The sequence below is a fragment of the Triturus cristatus genome, chromosome 5_1 (assembly GCF_964204655.1).
Source record: "Triturus cristatus chromosome 5_1, aTriCri1.1, whole genome shotgun sequence".
NCBI classification, from domain to species: domain Eukaryota; kingdom Metazoa; phylum Chordata; class Amphibia; order Caudata; family Salamandridae; genus Triturus; species Triturus cristatus.
The window spans coordinates 927277161-927301066 of NC_140587.1; the positions used below are offsets into that span (position 1 = coordinate 927277161).

A 23906-nucleotide genomic window follows, 5' to 3' on the forward strand; every position below is an offset into this window, starting at 1 on the left:
AATCTATCCGCTTCACATTCCACAACACATGTCCAGCACACGTTATATTTTATTTTCACAGACAGCCTGAGGTATTTGTGGGTGGCGGTTAAGTCCCAGACTTTAGTCATGTTAGATAGAAAACATAATGGAATAGCGTTGTCACAATTTAAGCATGGCAGGTTTACAAAACGTTTTATGGCCAAACTGGGGAGGCCTATAGCTGACAACTGCTACACCTATGGATCGCCGCCGGCCTGCTCCTCGGATACGGCTGCATCGCCTTTGCTCTTTGTCCTTTTCACCCTGCTCCACTCCACACCTGAAACTACTAAAGGTGACTTTCAGCTCTCTGAGGGGGTCAAAGGTTAACACTTGGTGCTCTACAAAACTCCTCAATATATAATTAGAAAGGAAAAACTCATTTTATTCACTTGTGTACCATACAGATCTCTCTAGCCCCTCTTCGAAGACTTTTTACCTAGAATCAAGGCACAAGCAGGTTCTGCGAGCATAGGTTTTGTTCACTGAGGATCACAAGAACACAGCCATTCAGCTGCATTTAATTTTTATTTTATTTAGTGCTGGTATGTCACCAGGAGTTCTTCAGGGTGCAGCTCCATGCACACCATACACGGTCTCTAAAAATTCTTTTGCTTGTCAGCCTGAAGTCTCCAGTGCTATGAATATTTGATCTGAGGTTCAGGGGACTTCAGACACCCTGGAGCTGGACCCATGGCAATGAAGCACTTCAACATGCCCCCACACACAAATAATCAGTGAAACAAGGCACTTCGAAGCTCACACTCCTTAGGTCTCACTGTGTCCGTCATGCAATGACAATCCATATGCGTGCATTCACTTTGTAATAGTTCAAAATATTGGTGAGATGTCCTAGCTAATTAAACGCTCGTCTATCACACCATCAAATCTTGACAGGGCCCATAGAGACATTTACCCTTCTGCGGTTGATAAATTGAGTATGATATACCCCATCGTGGCAGTATGTGTACCATCCCTGCTGCTGGCTCAACTTCACAGACTTAAGAACAGTCTACGTATTGAAATGTGTGCTACTTGGCATTTTGACTCACAGAATTCATCTGTCACGCAATAGTCGGTGCCAATATACAAACATTTTGAACCCGTTGCAAAAAGGTTTGTCTATCCATACGTGGGGTGTTTCCTACTACTTTAAATATGTCTAAAAAGTTGTGCAAGTGAGGCTACTCTTGCTGCCGCTCCCCATCCCATGCGTCAATTTCACCTTTACATTTCAGTCTTAAAGATATGTGATCTATATGCAGATTGTGCTAGTTGCAGGTAAACTGTTAATGCCATTACGGAGGAAATCGATATTTTGTTGGGTTTCTTAAACTGCCGCAATTACTCGAGGTCGAAACGCTTCCAAGTAATGCCGGATTAGCGGCCATTTATTCCTGGCTTATCCTGGGTAATGTTATGCGCCCCGAGTGCCTCCTAATGTCAGAGGACACAGGCGAGGCAAGCACAGCTGTTCTAGGTTACATACATGTGCTTTTGGCTTGTAATTTCAAGATCAGCTCTAGTTTAAATTGTACCCGCTGAGCGGCTAGAAGAGAAACTCGCCATGCTGCTCTCTTATGTTTATGTTCAGTGCGTCCATCAACTTCTGGAGATGCGTCTGTCCCTTGCAATGTATACACAGGGCGGCCTCTTCCCTTGCTTTCAGCCTGGTCATCCTCGACGTGTCCCCCTACTGATCCTACCTGTCCGCGCCTCCTGGGACACCATAGCAGTGCAGCCAGCAGACATGTCTAGCTGCAGTTTCTTCTCTTGGAGTTCATATGCAGATAGGAATCTGTATGTGGGGCTCACACATCCACACTTCAGGTGGGCCGTGGACATTTGCAATCCGTGCAAATGAAATGGTGTCCCATCAGTCATATCTGGCGCAGGGGGGTGAAATGCGAACACAGCTCAACACGGACCGTGAGGCTGAGCAGTTTCTACCCTGTTACCAGGAGTGGGCGGAGGCGATGCGCGCGAGACCGAGCCGAGGAGGACGGGCACTGGGGAAGAGGGCGGGGGCGGAGGGAGACGGAAGAAGGATGGAACAAGCAGAAACAACATTGTTACCTTAACGTTTGTACTCACCGGACTAGAAATGCTGATCTAGCAGCAAGGAAGAGGCGACCCCACGTCCGCTCTGACCGCGCACAAAATGGACGAATCTTCCGACACTAAAAAAACAAACAAACACGCCCACCACGTGTAAAAGGGGCGGAAAGGGGCGGGGCTTCAAAAAAGAGAAAGAATCGAAAAAACACGCCCACAAATCCGAAAAAGACGAGGCTTGTTTGGAGAGACAAAGCTATTCTCCAATGGCTGACCAGCATTTAAAAGGCCAGCCAATGGAGAAGAGGTAAAAAAAGGGGCGGGTTAAAGCCCCACTCCTAAAACGTTAAATCTCGTGAGCGAGACTGCGCAAGCGCAGCCTTCGCTAGCCGAGACCTAAAAAGGCTTTCTTCAGGACAAACCACCACACCTACCCAAGCAACCACCTGCTGCAAGTCCTAAGTAACTACATCTGCCTGTGGAATGGGGCTCCGTATGTCTGCACTTAGCATCTACGGGCCGATCCTGAACCCACAATAGTTACCTCAATGCTCTCATACTCCAGCTGTTTATTTTAAATTTTCCAAATTCGGTATGGCTTTAAATAGAGGATACTACACTGACTGCTTCAGGGGAATACAGTGGGTGGCATGAAAGAAGGGAGTTTTAGAAATAGGTGGAAAGCACAAGGGCGAAGCACAGACCAGTACCAACAAAGTCCAGTATTAGTCTGGCAATAATTTTAAGTCGTTTATATTCTTAACCCTAGCTATCCTAACAGGGATCTCCGAAACTGATTTATTTATTCTTCACACTGATCGATGGAGCCACTGCTTTTCTCCATGACTCATCTCAACTCAACCTCTCTTCAGCCACCTGGTGCCACTTAAAACCCTTTTGAGCCGCCTTCTTTCCACCTCAGAGTCAAGACCTTCAGGCTGTGTCTATGCAGCCTCTGACATGTATGCCCAAATGCAGCACCCCGTTGGATCAGTGCATCTGTGCCATCAGTGGTGTATCCTGTGTGGTGTCCGGAATAGAATACAATAGACCAACTGTCCTTACACCTATCCCCTGGCTGCGAAGGGTTCATTTTGGGGTACTTCACAAATTTAGCTAAAGCAGAGCCATTTTGCAATCAATTTCTAGTATACTTACAACAGGACCTTGCATGAAACCTATACTTTCGTGATGTTTAACAAGGCCAATCAGGCCTTCAGACCCCTACCCGGTTCTCATTCTTCATTTTTATTTTGCTATTTAATTTTATAATTTGTAGAGCGCATCATATGCGGGGAGGCGTCTTGGAGCTACCAATGACAGGTAAATAGATAACTAAACAATAGCTAGTTGTCACTGAACAGCCAGGTCCTCAGAACTTTCCTGAAACCTTATAAGAAGGTGGCTGTTTATAGCTCCAGAGGCAAACTATGCCAATATGGGCTGTACAGACGACAAAACTCCTGCCTCCCTACGTGGCCAATTTCCAGGTGGGAACTACCAAGTCACTAGGAACAAAGAGTCCTGCCAGGCTGATACCATCTGAACGTATCCCTAAGATGGGGGGGGGGGGCAAAAGCAGTGAAGTGCTTTGTATGCCATTCACAGGCCCTTGAAGACTATGCGCCTCTTTAAGGGTAGCCAGTGCAATCTGTTAATGGCTTCCGAGGCCGAACCAAATCTGAGAACCTTTATCATCATCCGAGCTGCTGAGTTTTGCAAAATATGCAGTTTATTCAAAGACTTTTTGGGCAGATTTTAATATAAACCATTGCAGTAGTCTACCCTAGCTTGAATAAGTGCAATGACAACAGTCTTTAACATGTCAAATGGAAGGAAATTAGCAATTTTCTTCACAATTTGCAGGGAGAAAAAAGATGCAGAGATACCTTTGTTAACTTGCTCTTTATACATCAATTTGTCGTCAACCAGGATGCCGAGATTCTGTGCCTTCTTAACCAGCATCAGAAGGGTGCCTAGTTCATCAGGCCACCAAACGGGGGACCAGAAAGTGGGGTTATTACCAAACAAGATGACTTCAGTCTTGGACAAATTTAAGCTTAAGACAGTTTTTGTCCATCCAGAGGCTCACTGCACTCATGCAGCTCCTAAAGGTGTTGCTGATGTCTGGACCCTTATGAGATAACAAAACCACAATCTGGGTGTCGTCAGCGTAAGACACCAGCAGCAACACACATGATTTGAATAAGGCTGCCAGAGGGATAACACAAAGATTGAACAACGTTGGGCTCCATGACGAGTTCTGTGGTACCCCACATAGCAGTGTATAGGGTTCCAATGTGAAGTCTTTAAAAGAAACAGATTGAAAACGATCGGTGAGGAATGATCGCAATAGGTTAAGAGCTGCACCCTGGATCCCCAGGCTCTGTAACCAGTCAATCAGAAGGTCATGATTGACTGTGTCACATGCCGCAGATTGGTCAAGCAGGATAAGGGTAGCATTGCCACCCTTATCCACTGAGGACCTGATCTCCTCCGTGGCTACAGTAAGTGCTGATTCCCTATTGTGGTCACTACGAAAAGCAAACTGTGAATCATCAAGCAGGCCCTTGTTCTCCAAAAAGCCAAATGAGTGTTCATGGTTTTTTCACCAGCTTTGCTGGGAAGGGAAGCCTAGATATGGGATGATAGTTGTTGGGTACTGCTCATTTAGGTTAGGTCCCTTCAACAGTGGAAGAACCGAAGCAGCCTTCCACTGCCTTGGAAACACATCCAAATTAAACATGGTATTGAAGATTTTTGTGAGACACTGGGCCTCTACATCAGGGACTAGGATAAAAATATTGGGTGGACAGGGATCCTGTGGAGATCCAGATTTTGTCTTGGGAATAGCCAGTGTGACTTGATCCTCCGTTAGCAGGCAAATTCGGGGAGGATAGTCTTATCTGAGATTCCTATATTGGCCTTGTTGCTTATCTGGTAAGTAAAACCACTGGAGGTAAATTTGTTAAAGACTTCCTCAAGTTTTTGTTGAAAAACATTTGCCAGAGAATTGCAGAAGGCCTGACTACCTCCTTCTGCATTGCGGATAGCTGGAGCAGAGAGTTTAGTGGCAGCTTGAAATAGTGCCTTAGTTGAATTACACATATGATTGCGAGCAGTCAGTGGCGCTTCCACTGAGAGGAATCTACTTTATGAAGAGCAGCAAATCCAATTAAAGTTTTGTACCAAGAAATATACAGGATTTTTTAGGGGTGATGCATACCTCATGCAGTAAATCCCAGCTGTGGTCCTTAGTATTTTGAAATTCATATTGATGTTGATATTTGACAGGATATGAGCTAACACAAGATCATAGGGTCGAAATGTCGACCGCACAGTTTAATGTCCTATTTCAGCTATTCTATGATATAAAAGGAAGAGATAAGAATAACCTGAACTTAAAAACTTTGGACATGGGACATTATATGTTTTCATTGTCTTAAATGTTTTGTGTATGAACACTGGGATTATTTCATTTTTCACTAATTACATGTGTTTGTAATTTATTGTATATATATTTTGTTTGTTATGACCACCAGCTAAATATCAAAAAAAGAAAACATGTTGGATATATGACAATGTATATATTTATTTAAACAAACAAAAAGGACACTGTTCCAAAAGGCTGGCTACCGGATGTCAACCAATAGTCCTCGCCAAGAAAAAGCAAAAGTGAAGGGAAAGACCTAGGTATAGAAGGGACCCCCTTAAAAAGAGAAAGAACAGGTCTTATCTCCTGTTGCCCTCACACACCCCGGAGGATTTCATGCTTCATCATCGGGCATTGGCTCCTCGTCGGGCCCGGCGGTGCAATGCCCAACGGGTCCCCCCGAAGGGTCACTTTGGCGGAGCTCTTTTAAAGTCAATGCCGGATGGTGCCTGAGGGTATGTGGGGTGTGGGTCCAAATGAAGAGGGCTACAAGGTGCGTGCAGGTAACAATAAAAATTTAAAAGGGGTTGCTAAGGCCAAAAAATTGACAACGGGAATAGTTCCCATAAAGTTCCCATTACAGTACGTTTGGGTGCGGGGGTCCACCGTCTCTGGCCTTAGAAGGGACTCCCCTGATAATGCTGGGTAAGGAATTTTTATTGGAATTGCTTCCCTTTTTGTAAGTCCTGTGACATTACGCTTACCATACGAAAACAGGTAGCCATACAGGACTGGTCCTATGCAGAATCACACTGTGGTCTAGGGTACTGTACATAATTTTGACACCCTGGTCCTCCACCTGACATTAAGGGTGTCTGCTAGACCGGCTTTGGTGTAGTATGGAATATTTATGGGCATGCACATTTTCGAGAGGTTCTCTTTCTTTAGAGTGAAAAATCCCGGTAAGGGATAAATGGTACTTGGGTAACTTTTGGGACGCCCCGAAGTTCTGGCTTGTGTGTCTTTTATGGTGGCAGGTTGTGCACACGATTGTGGCACATTTTGTGGCATCAAGTTGTACTGATACACATACTGCTTATAATGTATTCTGTGTTTCTACCCTAGGTATCCAACAGGAGGATAAGCAAATTACTGCCACCCTGTATGGGAAACAGGGTACTGGCTCACCCTGACTGATTATGAGGGTATATGCTTTTTATCACTCACTTCACGTGCACTTCACTGCTGATTGTTTTTGATCCTGAAGAAGCGCCTATGACCCTTGTGGCACCATTGGCGCGAAACATGTCGATCCATTACATGCATATCTATGCCTGTAAGGGTAACTGTTTACCCATGGGGTTCTAATGTGCCTTTATGGTAACTATTCCCGTTGTCAATTTTTTGGCCTTAGCAACCCCTTTTAAATTTTTATTGTTACCTGCACGCACCTTGTAGCCCTCTTCATTTGGACCCACACCCCACATACCCTCAGGCACCATCCGGCATTGACTTTAAAAGAGCTCCGCCAAAGTGACCCTTCGGGGGGATCCGTTGGGCATTGCACTGCCGGGCCCGACGAGGAGCCAATGCCCGATGATGAAGCATGACATCCTCCGGGGTGTGTGAGGGACACAGGAGATAAGACCTGTTCTTTCTCCTTTTAAGGGGGTCCCTTCTATACCTAGGTCTTTCCCTTCACTTTTGCTTTTTCTTGGCGAGGACTATTGGTTGACATCCGGTAGCCAGCCTTTTGGAACAGTGTCCTTTTTGTTTGTTTAAATACTATGAAAGAGGAGCATGGACACTGGACCGTAATTCGCTCCTCGGTCCCCCCTCTCTCTTTTTTGATTTAGCAGTAGCACGGCGGTTCAGCGGAGGGACCTATATCTTTTCTATCCCTTCTATTTTCTTTTTTCATTTCCTTTTCACACACAAGCCCGTACCACCCCATTTTACCGGGTTATTTCCCTGTGACCCTACTGTGATGCCTATGACAGGACTGGCACCCGATACCTCTAGTCTGTATTGTGACATGTTGATGGGTTTGGGGTATGACTTCCCAGAACCCCCATAGATCGTTTACCCGATGGGAGAGATGTCAGGACTGATTCATGAGGACTGTCTGGGCTGGCGTCACTTCATTATACAATTTCGGTACTATTCACGCATCGCTGTGATCATAACATTAACCCCCATATGCAGTACGATGCGCACGCGCGGGTGAGTAGTTCTCCCTGGGGGCGCATGCGCGGCGGGACCTCGCATCTGCGCAAGTGCCCTGTCACGCTGAGGGATCTACGTCCCGGATGTAGACGCCGCCCGGGCTTCTCTATTTGGACTATTTAGTCCGAGCATTGTCCCCTGGAAACTCGTGGGAGGAGACGTATGGACGGGGCAGGTACTCTGCAGCCCGCACCTGGACACCATTGTAAGTTAAGTAGGGGGGCGTTTTTGAGGAAGGGGCTTACCAAGCGATTAGAGCACGACTCGTGCACAGCCCTTGTAGTGTTTGGGCTCTGGGGTTTATGCTCCCCCTCATGATTGTTCTCTTTTAAATATCCCTCTTTATTACAGTACGTTTGGGTGCGGGGGTCCACCGTCTCTGGCCTTAGAAGGGACTCCCCTGATAATGCTGGGTAAGGAATTTTTATTGGAATTGCTTCCCTTTTTGTAAGTCCTGTGACATTACGCTTACCATACGAAAACAGGTAGCCATACATGACTGGTCCTATGCAGAATCACACTGTGGTCTAGGGTACTGTACATAATTTTGACACCCTGGTCCTCCACCTGACATTAAGGGTGTCTGCTAGACCGGCTTCGATGTAGTATGGAATATTTATGGGCACGCACATTTTCGAGAGGTTCTCTTTCTTTAGAGTGAAAAATCCCGGTAAGGGATAAATGGTACTTGGGTAACTTTTGGGACGCCCCGAAGTTCTGGCTTGTGTGTCTTTTATGGTGGCAGGTTGTGCACACGATTGTGGCACATTTTGTGGCATCAAGTTGTACTGAAACACATACTGCTTATAATGTATTCTGTGTTTCTACCCTAGGTATCCATCAGGAGGATAAGCAAATTACTGCCACCCTGTATGGGAAACAGGGTACTGGCTCACCCTGACTGATTATGAGGGTATATGCTTTTTATCACTCACTTCACGTGCACTTCACTGCTGATTATTTTTGATCCTGAAGAAGCGCCTATGACCCTTGTGGCACCATTGGCGCGAAACATGTCGATCCATTACATGCATATCTATGCCTGTAAGGGTAACTGTTTACCCATGGGGTTCTAATGTGCCTTTATGGGAACTATTCCCGTTGTCAATTTTTTGGCCTTAGCAACCCCTTTTAAAAATTTTTATTGTTACCTGCACGCACCTTGTAGCCCTCTTCATTTGGACCCACACCCCACATACCCTCAGGCACCATCCGGCATTGACTTTAAAAGAGCTCCGCCAAAGTGACCCTTCGGGGGGACCCGTTGGGCATTGCACCGCCGGGCCCGACGAGGAGCCAATGCCCGATGATGAAGCATGACATCCTCCGGGGTGTGTGAGGGCAACAGGAGATAAGACCTGTTCTTTCTCTTTTTAAGGGGGTCCCTTCTATACCTAGGTCTTTCCCTTCACTTTTGCTTTTTCTTGGCGAGGACTATTGGTTGACATCCGGTAGCCAGCCTTTTGGAACAGTGTCCTTTTTGTTTGTTTAAATACTATGAAAGAGGAGCATGGACACTGGACCGTAATTCGCTCCTCGGTCCCCCCTCTCTCTTTTTTGATTTAGCAGTAGCACGGCGGTTCAGCCGAGGGACCTATATCTTTTCTATCCCTTCTATTTTCTTTTTTCATTTCCTTTTCACACACAAGCCCGTACCACCCCATTTTACCGGTTATTTCCCTGTGACCCTACTGTGATGCCTATGACAGGACTGGCACCCGATACCTCTAGTCTGTATTGTGACATGTTGATGGGTTTGGGGTATGACTTCCCAGAACCCCCATAGATCGTTTACCCGATGGGAGAGATGTCAGGACTGATTCATGAGGACTGTCTGGGCTGGCGTCACTTCATTATACAATTTCGGTACTATTCACGCATCGCTGTGATCATAACATTAACCCCCATATGCAGTACGATGCGCACGCGCGGGTGAGTAGTTCTCCCCGGGGGCGCATGCGCGGCGGGACCTCGCATCTGCGCAAGTGCCCTGTCACGCTGAGGGATCTACGTCCCGGATGTAGACGCCGCCCGGGCTTCTCTATGTGGACTATTTAGTCCGAGCATTGTCCCCTGGAAACTCGTGGGAGGAGACGTATGGACGGGGCAGGTAGTCTGCAGCCCGCACCTGGACACCATTGTAAGTTAAGTAGGGGGGCGTTTTTGAGGAAGGGGCTTACCAAGCGATTAGAGCACGACTCGTGCACAGCCCTTGTAGTGTTTGGGCTCTGGGGTTTATGCTCCCCCTCATGATTGTTCTCTTTTAAATATCCCTCTTTATTACAGTACGTTTGGGTGCGGGGGTCCACCGTCTCTGGCCTTAGAAGGGACTCCCCTGATAATGCTGGGTAAGGAATTTTTATTGGAATTGCTTCCCTTTTTGTAAGTCCTGTGACATTACGCTTACCATACGAAAACAGGTAGCCATACATGACTGGTCCTATGCAGAATCACACTGTGGTCTAGGGTACTGTACATAATTTTGACACCCTGGTCCTCCACCTGACATTAAGGGTGTCTGCTAGACCGGCTTCGGTGTAGTATGGAATATTTATGGGCACGCACATTTTCGAGAGGTTCTCTTTCTTTAGAGTGAAAAATCCCGGTAAGGGATAAATGGTACTTGGGTAACTTTTGGGACGCCCCGAAGTTCTGGCTTGTGTGTCTTTTATGGTGGCAGGTTGTGCACACGATTGTGGCACATTTTGTGGCAACAAGTTGTACTGAAACACATACTGCTTATAATGTATTCTGTGTTTCTACCCTAGGTATCCATCAGGAGGATAAGCAAATTACTGCCACCCTGTATGGGAAACAGGGTACTGGCTCACCCTGACTGATTATGAGGGTATATGCTTTTTATCACTCACTTCACGTGCACTTCACTGCGGATTATTTTTGATCCTGAAGAAGCGCCTATGACCCTTGTGGCACCATTGGCGCGAAACATGTTGATCCATTACATGCATATGTATGCCTGTAAGGGTAACTGTTTACCCATGGGGTTCTAATGTGCCTTTATGGGAACTATTCCCGTTGTCAATTTTTTGGCCTTAGCAACCCCTTTTAAAAATGTTTTATTGTTACCTGCACGCACCTTGTAGCCCTCTTCATTTGGACCCACAGCCCACATACCCTCAGGCACCATCCGGCATTGACTTTAAAAGAGCTCCGCCAAAGTGACCCTTCGGGGGGACCCGTTGGGCATTGCACCGCCGGGCCCGACGAGGAGCCAATGCCCGATGATGAAGCATGACATCCTCCGGGGTGTGTGAGGGCAACAGGAGATAAGACCTGTTCTTTCTCTTTTTAAGGGGGTCCCTTCTATACCTAGGTCTTTCCCTTCACTTTTGCTTTTTCTTGGCGAGGACTATTGGTTGACATCCGGTAGCCAGCCTTTTGGAACAGTGTCCTTTTTGTTGTTTAAATACTATGAAAGAGGAGCATGGACACTGGACCGTAATTCGCTCCTCGGTCCCCCCTCTCTCTTTTTTGATTTAGCAGTAGCACGGCGGTTCAGCCGAGGGACCTATATCTTTTCTATCCCTTCTATTTTCTTTTTTCATTTCCTTTTCACACACAAGCCCGTACCACCCCATTTTACCGGGTTATTTCCCTGTGACCCTACTGTGATGCCTATGACAGGACTGGCACCCGATACATCTAGTCTGTATTGTGACATGTTGATGGGTTTGGGGTATGACTTCCCAGAACCCCCATAGATCGTTTACCCGATGGGAGAGATGTCAGGACTGATTCATGAGGACTGTCTGGGCTGGCGTCACTTCATTATACAATTTCGGTACTATTCACGTATCGCTGTGATCATAACATTAACCCCCATATGCAGTACGATGCGCATGCGTGGGTGAGTAGTTCTCCCCGGGGGCGCATGCGCGGCGGGACCTCGCATCTGCGCAAGTGCCCTGTCACGCTGAGGGATCTACGTCCCGGATGTAGACGCCGCCCGGGCTTCTCTATGTGGACTATTTAGTCCGAGCATTGTCCCCTGGAGACTCGTGGGAGGAGACGTATGGACGGGGCAGGTACTCTGCAGCCCGCACCTGGACACCATTGTAAGTTAAGTAGGGGGGCGTTTTTGAGGAAGGGGCTTACCAAGCGATTAGAGCACGACTCGTGCACAGCCCTTGTAGTGTTTGGGCTCTGGGGTTTATGCTCCCCCTCATGATTGTTCTCTTTTAAATATCCCTCTTTATTACAGTATGTTTGGGTGCGGGGGTCCACCGTCTCTGGCCTTAGAAGGGACTCCCCTGATAATGCTGGGTAAGGAATTTTTATTGGAATTGCTTCCCTTTTTGTAAGTCCTGTGACATTACGCTTACCATACGAAAACAGGTAGCCATACATGACTGGTCCTATGCAGAATCACACTGTGGTCTAGGGTACTGTACATAATTTTGACACCCTGGTCCTCCACCTGACATTAAGGGTGTCTGCTAGACCGGCTTCGGTGTAGTATGGAATATTTATGGGCACGCACATTTTCGAGAGGTTCTCTTTCTTTAGAGTGAAAAATCCCGGTAAGGGATAAATGGTACTTGGGTAACTTTTGGGACGCCCCGAAGTTCTGGCTTGTGTGTCTTCTATGGTGGCAGGTTGTGCACACGATTGTGGCACATTTTGTGGCATCAAGTTGTACTGATACACATACTGCTTATAATGTATTCTGTGTTTCTACCCTAGGTATCCATCAGGAGGATAAGCAAATTACTGCCACCCTGTATGGGAAACAGGGTACTGTCTCACCCTGACTGATTATGAGGGTATATGCTTTTTATCACTCACTTCACGTGCACTTCACTGCTGATTGTTTTTGATCCTGAAGAAGCGCCTATGACCCTTGTGGCACCATTGGCGCGAAACATGTCGATCCATTACATGCATATCTATGCCTGTAATGGTAACTGTTTACCCATGGGGTTCTAATGTGCCTTTATGGGAACTATTCCCGTTGTCAATTTTTTGGCCTTAACAACCCCTTTTAAATTTTTATTGTTACCTGCACGCACCTTGTAGCCCTCTTCATTTGGACCCACACCCCACATACCCTCAGGCACCATCCGGCATTGACTTTAAAAGAGCTCCGCCAAAGTGACCCTTCGGGGGGACCCGTTGGGCATTGCACCGCCGGGCCCGACGAGGAGCCAATGCCCGATGATGAAGCATGACATCCTCCGGGGTGTGTGAGGGCAACAGGAGATAAGACCTGTTCTTTCTCTTTTTAAGGGGGTCCCTTCTATACCTAGGTCTTTCCCTTCACTTTTGCTTTTTCTTGGCGAGGACTATTGGTTGACATCCGGTAGCCAGCCTTTTGGAACAGTGTCCTTTTTGTTTGTTTAAATACTATGAAAGAGGAGCATGGACACTGGACCGTAATTCGCTCCTCGGTCTCCCCTCTCTCTTTTTTGATTTAATGTATATATTTAACCAAAAATGCTGCTTTTTTGTCGTGCTTGAATTTTTATTTTTGTTTGATGCATCTTTCAGAAATAAGATTGTTTTCTTCCTCAAAGGGATCATTTTGTGACCCTTTGTTATTAATGTTGAGGAGTCAAAAAGTTTCAAAATTCCTGTTGAGGAATTGTGTCGCCCAACAGAACTCATTGTAGTTCATAAAATAAAATTACAAATTGTTGTATCACAGTCCAGCTTTTTTTGTTCAGTGAAGAAGGTAGATTTTTCAGCCAATAAAAGTTTCTTGTACAGCGCAATAGTTTCTTGTACTGCGCAAAACAAGATTTGTATTTTTCTCTCTTTAGGGTATTGTAGTCGCCTCCAATTTCTCTTGTCTGCGACACCCTTGTTTTGCCATCTTCAGAGTGTTGTTAAACCAAGGTGTGGTAGCTTTGCATCTTCTGATTATTTTCAGCTGAGCAGGAGCCAATTCAGTGACCACAGAATACAGTCATCCTAATACAGACATTGTGTTCACATTGTTAGTTTCTTCTGACTGGGAGCCAGCAAGAAGCGGGCTCAGCTCCAGCCATGCATGGGTGACAATAAAATTCTTGGCGTCTTTAGTAAGAGGGGATTTACCGGGAAGCTTTATTTCCCAGAGTACTGCATTATGGTCTGTCCAGGTTAAGGGAAGCCTGGTGGGGCAAGAGTAAAATTGATTGTTGGTAAACACTCCATCTAGTGAATGCCCTGCGAATGTGTAGGACCGGCTATTACTTGAACAAAGTAAAGCAGTTTATGGTGTCAACCAGCAGTTCTGTATCAGAGTCCAACTTGCTTTCAAGATGAAAGCTGAACTCTCCTAACAGAGTAAAATCTGATTTAGTAGTGGAGGATTTCAAAAATAACTCTATAACATGGGTGAAAGGGCTTCTGTGCCCAGGTGGGGGTGAATCACAAGTAAATTAAAGGAATGGGTTTTGGCTAGTTCAATATTGAACATAAGAGGTACGTACACATCTGACAAAGTTGTTGTAAATACTGCAGTGAAGGAGTCACGAAGAATAACTGCTATTTCTCCTCCTTTTTTGTGGGGTCTATCTAGCCTAAAATGGGCTAGCCTGTAGGTACTGCCACTGTAATCTCTGGCCCTGAGGTCTGGTTGGCCCAGGTTTTAGTGACAAAAACGAAGTTGTTTGATGCACATCAATAAACTCGGAAAATTCTGCGTGTGTTTAACCAACGACCTAACATTGATTAAAGCATAGCTGACTTTGGGACTCAGTACCTCATCTTTATTAGTCTCTCTCGCTATTCTGTTAGTCAGTATCTGTCCTCCCCTTGGAGTCCAAAGTCAATCATTCTTGTGCTACAAACATGGCAGCAAGATTGAATGGTTTCTGGTGCAGCGGGGCTCACAAACGCACAGTTCTGGTCGTTACCTGGAGGTTTGAATGCTCAGAGTGCTCCCAGCGGTCTCAAACGGCCAGGGGGGACAGACCCTAGGCCCGGTCCACGCACGGACGGGTGCAGACGGGCTTGCCTTAGGTCACGCTCTAAAATGCCCTAAATAGCACGGCATGGGGAAGGGCATGCCACGCACAAAGCTTATGCAGCGCGGACCGAGAAAAATGGTGTGGGAAATGAAAGGTAACTGCGGTACAGTAACCCCCTTCGCAAATCGCAGGCTACCCTGTGCAGCGTGAAATGCTGGTAACTACAAACACACATCTCAAAGGGGAGAAAGGATACATCATAAAATGAGCATAAAAAGGACTGCCCCTCTCTTAGATGGCGCCAGATTCAGATGGAGCCAGGTAACTTCCAAAGCAGCAACAACTTGCTTTCAAGGAGAAAGGATCAATCATAAAATGGGCTGCCTCTCTCTAAGATGGCGCCCAATTTAGACAGAGCCAGACAAATCTCAGGTGCCTACAAGGAAATTAAAACAACTGTTCAAACCTGCCATAGGCATTTTGGGCTGTTTGAATCCTTGGGCACTGAGATGTGTGATTTTTTTCCCACCACTCTCCTTACCCAGGGGAGAAAGTGAGGAAAATGCCAAAAATAACCCAGAACAAAATGAACATTGCAGGTGCAACGTGTTTGTGAGGGTTGGAAGTAGTCTGATACTCCTAGTCAGCAGAGTGGGAATCTATGGTACATGCTCGCTGCCAAAAAAGGAAGAACACCATAGCTCTTTGCACGTCAGCAGTACTTCTAGGCTGCCGCACAAAGTCACTGCAGAACACAGCCTCCACCCTCCACTGACCAGGACCCGCTGCACTGAGGAAGAAACCCTCATGGTTGTGCTATTGGGCCTCTGGCTATGCTCTGCTTGGGGTGCCAATGTGGTAAACCTGTAGCATGCTCAACCATTAAAGGGTCATGGAAAAGAACAGCAGGTTCCACAAAAAAACCTTTAACAGTAAATATGCAGAATGTTGTGTTTTTTACACCTCTATACCAACACATTGTTGTTCCCAGACAGACTTTTGAGTAAACAACAGTTGAGGGAGATTGTGGGACTGCAAGCTTCGTAACCAACCAAGAAAGGGCACAGACATTAGGTAAGTATTGAGAATGCCCTTAACTGGCTGCTGAGTAGCGAAGAAAGAAGAACATCAGTGCATCCTCAATTCTATGTCTGAAGTTTTATGGACTGCGATTTAGATCAGCTTGATGATTTGGGTGTCTTCTTGTGGAATCCTGGGAAATGTATTTTAATCCGATGTTTGTTAAACTTTGTGCAAGGCTGCTCAGCTAAATAAGTGAACAAAGAACACTTCTGGTCCTGACATAGAATTATACCAATTTCATGCTACAAAACCCATTCATCTCCCTATTAACCATTTTGCAAGCCCTCTAAATTGTCGTGTTTGCACACTGCCTGCCAAACCCTCCTCTGAACCATTTCAGTCCATACTATCTGAATGCCTGTCTCGAATCCGCCTTTATTGCCTTTAAATGCAAAATACAGTCCAACTGGGCCAGATCGTGCTCGCCTACTGGTTCAAAATTATTTGACTAGATATAAGATAAACTCAATAATTTCACATAAAATTTGGCTTTTTTAGGTCTGGCTTCAAAGTGCAGCAGTCACCTGGTGTCCAATCCAATCCAAACAGCTTTATTCGACAAAAGTCATAAAAGCGAGACAAAACAAGTACAGGTACAAAATACACAAATAATTTAACAAGAATCAGTGTAAAAGCGAAACTACTTAAAATATTTACAAGTTTTAAAAAGCATATAATAAAAAGATCATTGGGTAAAACATACCAGAGGTCTGACTTTACTATCTGATACTCTTAGCTCTTATAATCCATGCCCACCCCAGAAATTTGGCAACCCCCACAACAATTACCGGGTCAGTGCAAGTGCGAAGGAGCCTTCCTGCTTCAACACTCTGTCTAGTGCCCAATAATAGGCAAACGGGTTTCAACCACACACGCCTCGGGGCCGAGTAAGCAGGGCATACAAAAAACATATGGGCTAATGTTTCCACCTGGGATTTGCAAAAGGGACATAAATTACTTTTCTGGGGATCCCACTGGGCTACAAATGAATTTAAGGGCAACGCTCCCACCCGCATCTGGAAAAACAATTTCCTATCAAGAACTTTGGTTACAAGATCCCAAAAGTGTTCTAGCCTAGGGACGAGTTTGATGTTCATAAATTCGTCCGAAAGCGAAAAGGGTTTAGTGGTAGAGAGTACCTTTGTGTTTACCAGCTCCCAGTATTTCTCCTTCAAGAGAGCTTTAGATGGAAAAATAGCTGCTGTAGGGTTATCCCAAAGTTCGCTCAACCCCAAAGCCTCAAGGGATTTTCTAGTTTCATTAAGCCAAGCAATCTTCCGGGAGCCCACCATCGCCAATATGTCAAGAAAACCCTCTGCATACTCTGCCAACGCCGGAGTGGTCCATAGGCGACGCCAATAAAGGATAGGTCGAAGCCTGGCTACATCAGCTATAGAGTTCTTCCCGAGGTCATACCTTAGGGGGACTAAAGGTGTGCTCTGCGGGAGGGAGGTGATACTGCGCAAGAACTTGTTTTCCGAGATGGTTAAGGAAGACAGGTTCTCGTACCCCCACAGTTCCGCACCATAAAGTGCCGAGCTCACCTGGTGTAATATGATCAAACAAAAAAAGAGCTTTCAGGAGTACTACATAGAGGGGCTTTGGCTCCCTCCACATATTTGTAGACATGGGCACATGTTTTGTTTGGGGGAAACATTGTGAGCATCCACAGAAAAAAGGGCTTCCCCGCATTACACATATTTTAAACATATCCTGAGCCGCCAAAAATAAAATTAAGGCAAGGATTCTCAGAGGTATTTTTAACTGTAGAACTTCACATCACATTTACGCACCATCACCAGCTCCACTGTAATCAGGCGTCGTAGCACAACCGGGGAGCATTCGGCCACCCAGTTGTGACCCCAATGATGAAGCATGAAACCTACTAGGTTGGTGTGTGAGGGGTCTTTTAACAACACCCAACGGGTCCCAGCTCATGCCACAAACAGTGACTACAAGTAATTGCATGCACATAGTGGGCCCGTCCACATTGTTTAAGTCCTATACGCTTCTGGGGACAAGGACGCGCCCCCATAAACCCTTGCTCTCCCATTGATTTCTCTAGGATGTATTACAATACCAGCATCTTCTTCTTCTGTTGATAACTTAATACTTCAAATTACATCTTTGTGTTCATGAGTACTATTGTATGCCTACAGCTACACTAATGTACATAGATATTTAGATCTGCATTGACAGTGCAGCTGTTGCTTGACCACATGTGATCAAAAAGAATGAGATTTCAGAGTACTACTGAGAGAGGGGCATAGACTCCACCCAAGTGTTACTTCCCAAGTGTAGGACTTGAATGGGCCACATTTGTCTTACATCCACGAAAAAGATTGCTTGTAGTGCACACTTTGGTTTGTAGAAAAGCTTATACATGACACAGCAGGACTGAGTTGGCTATGGTTGCAAGCCAATGATCATGGCTACAGGCCTGATCTGTTTATTAGGAAGTGGTATCACAATGGCACTAGGCCTGATGTATTTATTGCGAAAAGCATAAGTTAAAGTCAATAGGCATTTAAGTGTAGTTTGTCATTACTCTATATTAAAGCTTACAGATAGGTATTTTGTTTAAATCACATACATCATTATAGTAGGCAACGGTTTTAGTGCTGGTTACACTGTTTGACAAATGATGGCTATAGAAGGTATAGTCCATGAGGATCCTTGGTAGGTACTCTTAGGAGGGATAGTGTTTTGCCTAGTCAACTATGATTCTGTATACTTTTCTAATTTTCTGACTGTGTACATGATGGTTGCCTTGTGCATACTCAATACTGTAGGCCTGAGTTGCTTATGGTGAAAAGCTATAGGCGTGAGTGGTGCACTGGGAAACGTTATGTCCGATGCCATGGATCTGGTCTGCTAATTACGAAACGTTATGACAAAGGCAATTGATGTGGCTTATTTATTGTGAAAAGCATTTATTAAAGCCAATAGGTCTTTAACAGTTGGTGTAGCACACTGTGTTACAGGCTACAGACAAGTATTATGTTACATGTAATCTCACAGATTACTGCAGTAGGCAAGGGTTTTGGTGCTGACCATCCTGTGTCAAACCCTGAGGGTTCTCAATGTGATGATTCTTGTTAGGCCCTGCTGATACGGGATAAATATTGATTTGCTTCTTCTACATATTTGTAATTCTATAACAATGTGCATGATGGCAGCTGTCAGTTTCCTCGCCCTAAGTGTGCCAGGTATGCCTAGACGTGGGTCCCGGGCTCACTGTGCCACTGGATTCAAGCTATCCTGGTTGAAGAGGGGTGAAACCCCGAAACCGGTCCTAGGACGCTTGTTTCTGGTCCAGGGAGGACCTGGCTTAGCAGTTCAGGCTGGACTCTTTCCATGAAGCACAGGGTCAAGACTGATTTGCATATGGCCAGGTTTAAACTGGGGTGGCATGGTGATCAAAAGAATGATGGATCTAACCCAGATCACTTGACTGGGGTGAATGTTTTGATTTGTTCAGCATTCCCTCCATCAATTGTGTGTCTTTTGCATCAGTTTATGTACAGCATAGTAAATGGTATAGGCTTCATCGGTTCATTGGGAAATGTCTGGCCAGATTTCATAGGTTAGATCTGTTTATTATGAAAAGTTACAACAAATCCAGTAGGCCTGCCCTACTTAATGCGAAAAGCATATGCTACACAACAGGCTTTTAAGAATGGATTATTACACGGTGCTAAAGCCAGTAGGCAGGTGTTTGTTTTCCATATCTTTATTGATTTCGAAAACATGAAAAGGGATACAATCACAACAAACAGTCCAGAACCTAAGCCTGGATCTAGAGCAAACACAGTGGAGTTACACAATTGAAGTTTTCTGCCACTTTCCAGTCAACAAACAGCCAAGATCAGCAGTATTATACAGATTAATAGCACAATATCATGAGGTGTCACCCATGCCCTCAATTCTACTTTGTCATGGCATCCGGGCGGGGGAGGATCACCAGCATGCTTCCCCTCAATCCACCACAAACCACTTGAACAAGGAGGGACCAGGGCACTCTGCGATAGGACAAAGGCATGCAACCATCTTAATGAGGGACCGGCAGGCAAGGGGCTCAGGCAGGCCACAGCTCCGACCGTGCTGCTCATAAACATCAGTCCCATGCAATACCGAGATTGACAACACCCAAACTAGGGCCTACCCTGGAGCCCGTTTTTCCAACATACTCAGGCCTCCATGCACACAACAGGGGAACACACGGATCAGGAGATAAATGCAGTGTTGGTCACACAAGTCATCTCCTGTTTCAAGTTTTCTGCTATAGATGTCCCAAATCAGCCCCCAGTCCCATTGCCACCCCATCTCTGGGTCTCCATTAAGATATCTGCCTTGGCACGAGCCCATTTCAATGTAGTGAGGCACCACCACAGCACCTGGGGGGGGCGATGCAAATTTCCAGGATATGGCAATTTGCTGTTTGAACAACAAGAACTCCAGGTCCACAAATCTATTTAAATATTTACCTACTTGGCCCTAAGGCAAATGGCCAACAGGCAGGATTCTGGCATAGATGGAACCACTCAGTCGACCAGTGCGGAGGTGATCCACACAATCTCCTCCCAAGTCTGTTCCAGCAGTGAGCACTCCCACACTATATGAAGGAGGCCCACATCCGATGATCCACACCTGGGGCTCGCTAAGGAGGCAGTGGAGTACATGTGTGCAATGAGTCACGGTGTGAGATATAATTGGTGTAAATAATTAAACTGCATGAAACAAATGCATGGATTGCAGGACACGCCTATTGCAGGGCTTGACACCATTGTTTGTCTAGGGCGTTTGCAAGTCTAGCGCCCAGTGCTCGCATATCTGAGTGTCGGGCATGCAGTGATAAATCAGCAGAGCAGTGTAGAGGGCGATATGAGTCTGCGCACTCCCTGTGGGATAAAGCCGTGTGTAGCGGCAGTGCCGTGGGCGGCACAGTATGTGCATGGCGACTGCCACATATACCGCATTGTACATCAGGAAGTGACCCACTGGAATGCTGTTGGTGTCCCTAAGCTCCTGGAAGGATAAGATTGTCCTTGCCCCAGAAGGTCCTCTGTGTGTTCTATTGCTACGTCTCGCCAGCTCTATATTTCATGATGCCGGGGAACCCCCCTCAAGCGCTGCTGCGTACTAAAGGGGAGCAGGGGATAGTACGGGGATTGGACCGCTTTACCAGATGAATCTTGATAGGCTCTGTTGAGATGGTTTGTATATTGTTTTGCCAACTGTAATGTTTGTACATATTTGTAATTTCAGAAACGTATGCCAGATGATTGCCAGTTTACGCACACTTCGGTAGGCCCGTGTTGTCTATAGTGTCAGGCCATTGGTAAAGGCTAGAGGCCTTATGGGTTCACTATGAAAAGTCATGCCAGATTCCTTAGATGTGATCTGTTTGTAATGAACAGCTATAAAAAAAAAGGCAAATAAGCCTTACTTTCCGATTGTGAAAACCATGTGTTTAAACAATAAACTTTTAGGAGTGGATTGTTATCAGTCTATATTAAAGCCTACAGACAGGTATTTTGTTACCTGGAATCTCACAGATAAGAATAGTAGGCAGTGAGTTTGATGATGTTTACCCACTCTATAAACAGTGGGTATAGAAGAGTTGCACTGTCAGAATCCGTGTTAGGCTCTCTTAGGAGAGATCATATTTTGCTTTACCCACTATAATTACGGGTGCTATGTAATGTTATGTGTGCCTGATGGATGCCTTGTGGGAAAACTTAAGCTCAGTACATGAAATGTCACAGATTACCTTTGCAGGAGAGGATTTTGGTGTTGGTTACTGCCTGTGACAAACCTAGGGTTAGAAGATTTGCACTGTAACAATTCTTGCTTGAATCTCTTTTTAGCTGTTTGTCAAGATCTTGAGATAAAAAATAATTAAAGATATGGAGAAGGCCTTTTATCAGCTCTCGTATGCCATTTGTCTGCCTGGATTTCATTTACACTCTGTTTTCATCCATGACAGTGTACTGCGTGGGATAATAGTTCGGTCCACATTAGTCATTTGCTCTCTTACCCTATGAATGATGGCACTTTCTGATCACGTGTGTATATCCACATAAAAAGAAGTGTGCTTCAGTGTCAGGACTAGTTGGTTAATCATTTAGTTTTCAATTTTCTCCTTTTATAGTTCCCTTTCATGCCTTAGTTTCTTCTCTTTATATTTTAATGTTTCTCAAAAGAATACTACAGCTCTCCAACAGTGCTAATGGGTCTGCTAATGGGTCGCTCCCTTCATCTGCAGTGCGCCACATCCCACGTGGCCACTTGTTCTAAACTAGGAGGTACAATATAGAATGTTGAGGTCCACAGTGTATCACTGTATACCATTCCATGATGGGCAACATATTGGTTCTAAATGTGAAGGCCATGGTGGAACTAAGAATAAAACAATGAACAACTTTTTACAATACCTCTGCAAGACAGACACCCAATGCGAAGTTTAGCTTCATTATTGTTTAGGCGGCAGCATGTTTTCTTTCTTCCACTTGTATTCTTTTATCTAGCATATGTTGTTGAATGTGTTTTAGTGTGGTTGAGTCAGGGAACAAATGCAGGAATGAGCCAGTGAATGGTTTAATGGATACACGAGAGCAAGGATGAGTGACACAGTACATGCACAATTACTTATTGAGTGCCTAAACCAATTAATGTCACAAAGGGAACTTTCATTCATAAGCCTGACCTATTGGAATTACCAGTGCTTGTTTAGTCTCCGTCTCTGCTTTAGTTCGCTATTTCGTTTTCTTTTTTTTTTTTGACTGAATCCTCTTATCTCTCTCTTATGCTTTTTTTTTGTTATACTTTTTGCATGACCGATGGTACGTTTTCATTATCAAATTGAAAATGAAATAAATATATTTTGTAGCAGGATGTTTAAAGTAATTTTCACACATACTATAAAAAACACTTTTTAGTTGTCAGCTATACATAAAGGAGGAGCAGAAGGGGTTGCAGAGCAGACACATAATTTTCCGAATACAGGCTGAGAAGGGAGCTGCCTAGTTTATCTTCATTCCAACCTGAATTACCACTTGCGCAAAGGTGCTCGGAGTAAAGGTGACATTTTACAGCTGGCATAATGGCGATGTTTGAAAGACAGTACAGAAAATGGGCGAGGCGATACCCTTCACTGTACTTGCTCAAATACAAGCAAACTCTCTTTTCTTGAAGGCGGCTGGCAAAATAATTAATGTTTGTCCGGGGGATGCCAATGAACAGGCAAAGAAGGGTCACTACATGCCTAAACAAAACGAAAACCCTCTCTGTTGTTTGGCATGTAATGCGAGTCGCGTTCACAGATGTTGTGAAACTGAGCCCGATTGGGTGAGAGCTATAAGAACAAAACAATAAAAAATCATCAAAGACGCCGCTCTGGCTCAAACCAAACAGCACATATAAGAGGAATGAAACGTTTTGCTTACCTAGGACAACGTCCCTCCTTTCAACTCACTGCGCTCACTCAGAGCTGCTCGTTTAAGCTTGGTTTTCTGTTTTCACTTTGACAGGAAGTGACAGTACTTCGCTTTCGATTTCTCTTCTTGTGCTTCCTTTTGCTGTGAAAAGTGCTAATCGGATGGCAGCTGAGATTGCACGCGCACCACGCAGACCGTACCGTGTCCCTCAAGCCTCTTCGCCTTCAGTTTGCACTCCGCTCCCCAGAGGCAGGCCGGGCACCAGCCAGCCGTTGCCGGCTGCTCGTAAACTCTAGGCTACAAACAAACATCAGAGTCTCCTAGCCTGTGGTCTCTCCTGCAGGCGCTGGGAAACCGGCAACTAAAATGCCCACATAGGATTTCGCGCACCATCGACGTTTGATTTAGTAAGCAGCAGCAGCTGTTGGGTTTCATATCCCTGAACAAGTTCCCCAAAATAAGACATTGCAAACATTTGGCACAGGGCTTTAGTGGAATGAAAAAACTAGGGGTCTCTCATAGGGGCGTGGCCGTTGTATTAAGGGTGCGGCACTTAAGCTAAAAATATGTGTTTAGCATAGTGTGAAGCTCCACTGGAGTTTTGCTGCCTTGTTCCTTGCACCCAGATATATAATACAACAAGTAACATCACACCTACTAGAAGCCAGGACTATTGACTTTGTCAATGGTTGTTAGTTGCATAAGATAAATAAGCAACAACTAACACTTTGTTGTATATAATAATGACAATGTTGCACTTTTTGTGGGAGAGGTTGTGGCTAAAGCTAGAACAGC

General features: G+C 45.3%; 1 protein-coding gene across 2 annotated transcripts in view; it reads right to left on the minus strand.

Moving 5' to 3' along the window:
- Positions 1-23450, minus strand: part of LOC146832689 (uncharacterized) — a 408998-nt gene extending 385548 nt beyond the window's left edge. The window contains exon 1 of one of the 2 annotated variants that reach the window (XM_085605966.1): positions 23121-23450. The gene's annotated coding sequence lies outside the window, so the exon portion shown is untranslated. The remainder of the gene's footprint in view (positions 1-23120) is intronic. The other variant, XM_085605965.1, reaches the window with a different exon arrangement.
- Between the last annotated feature and the right edge of the window lie 456 nt (positions 23451-23906).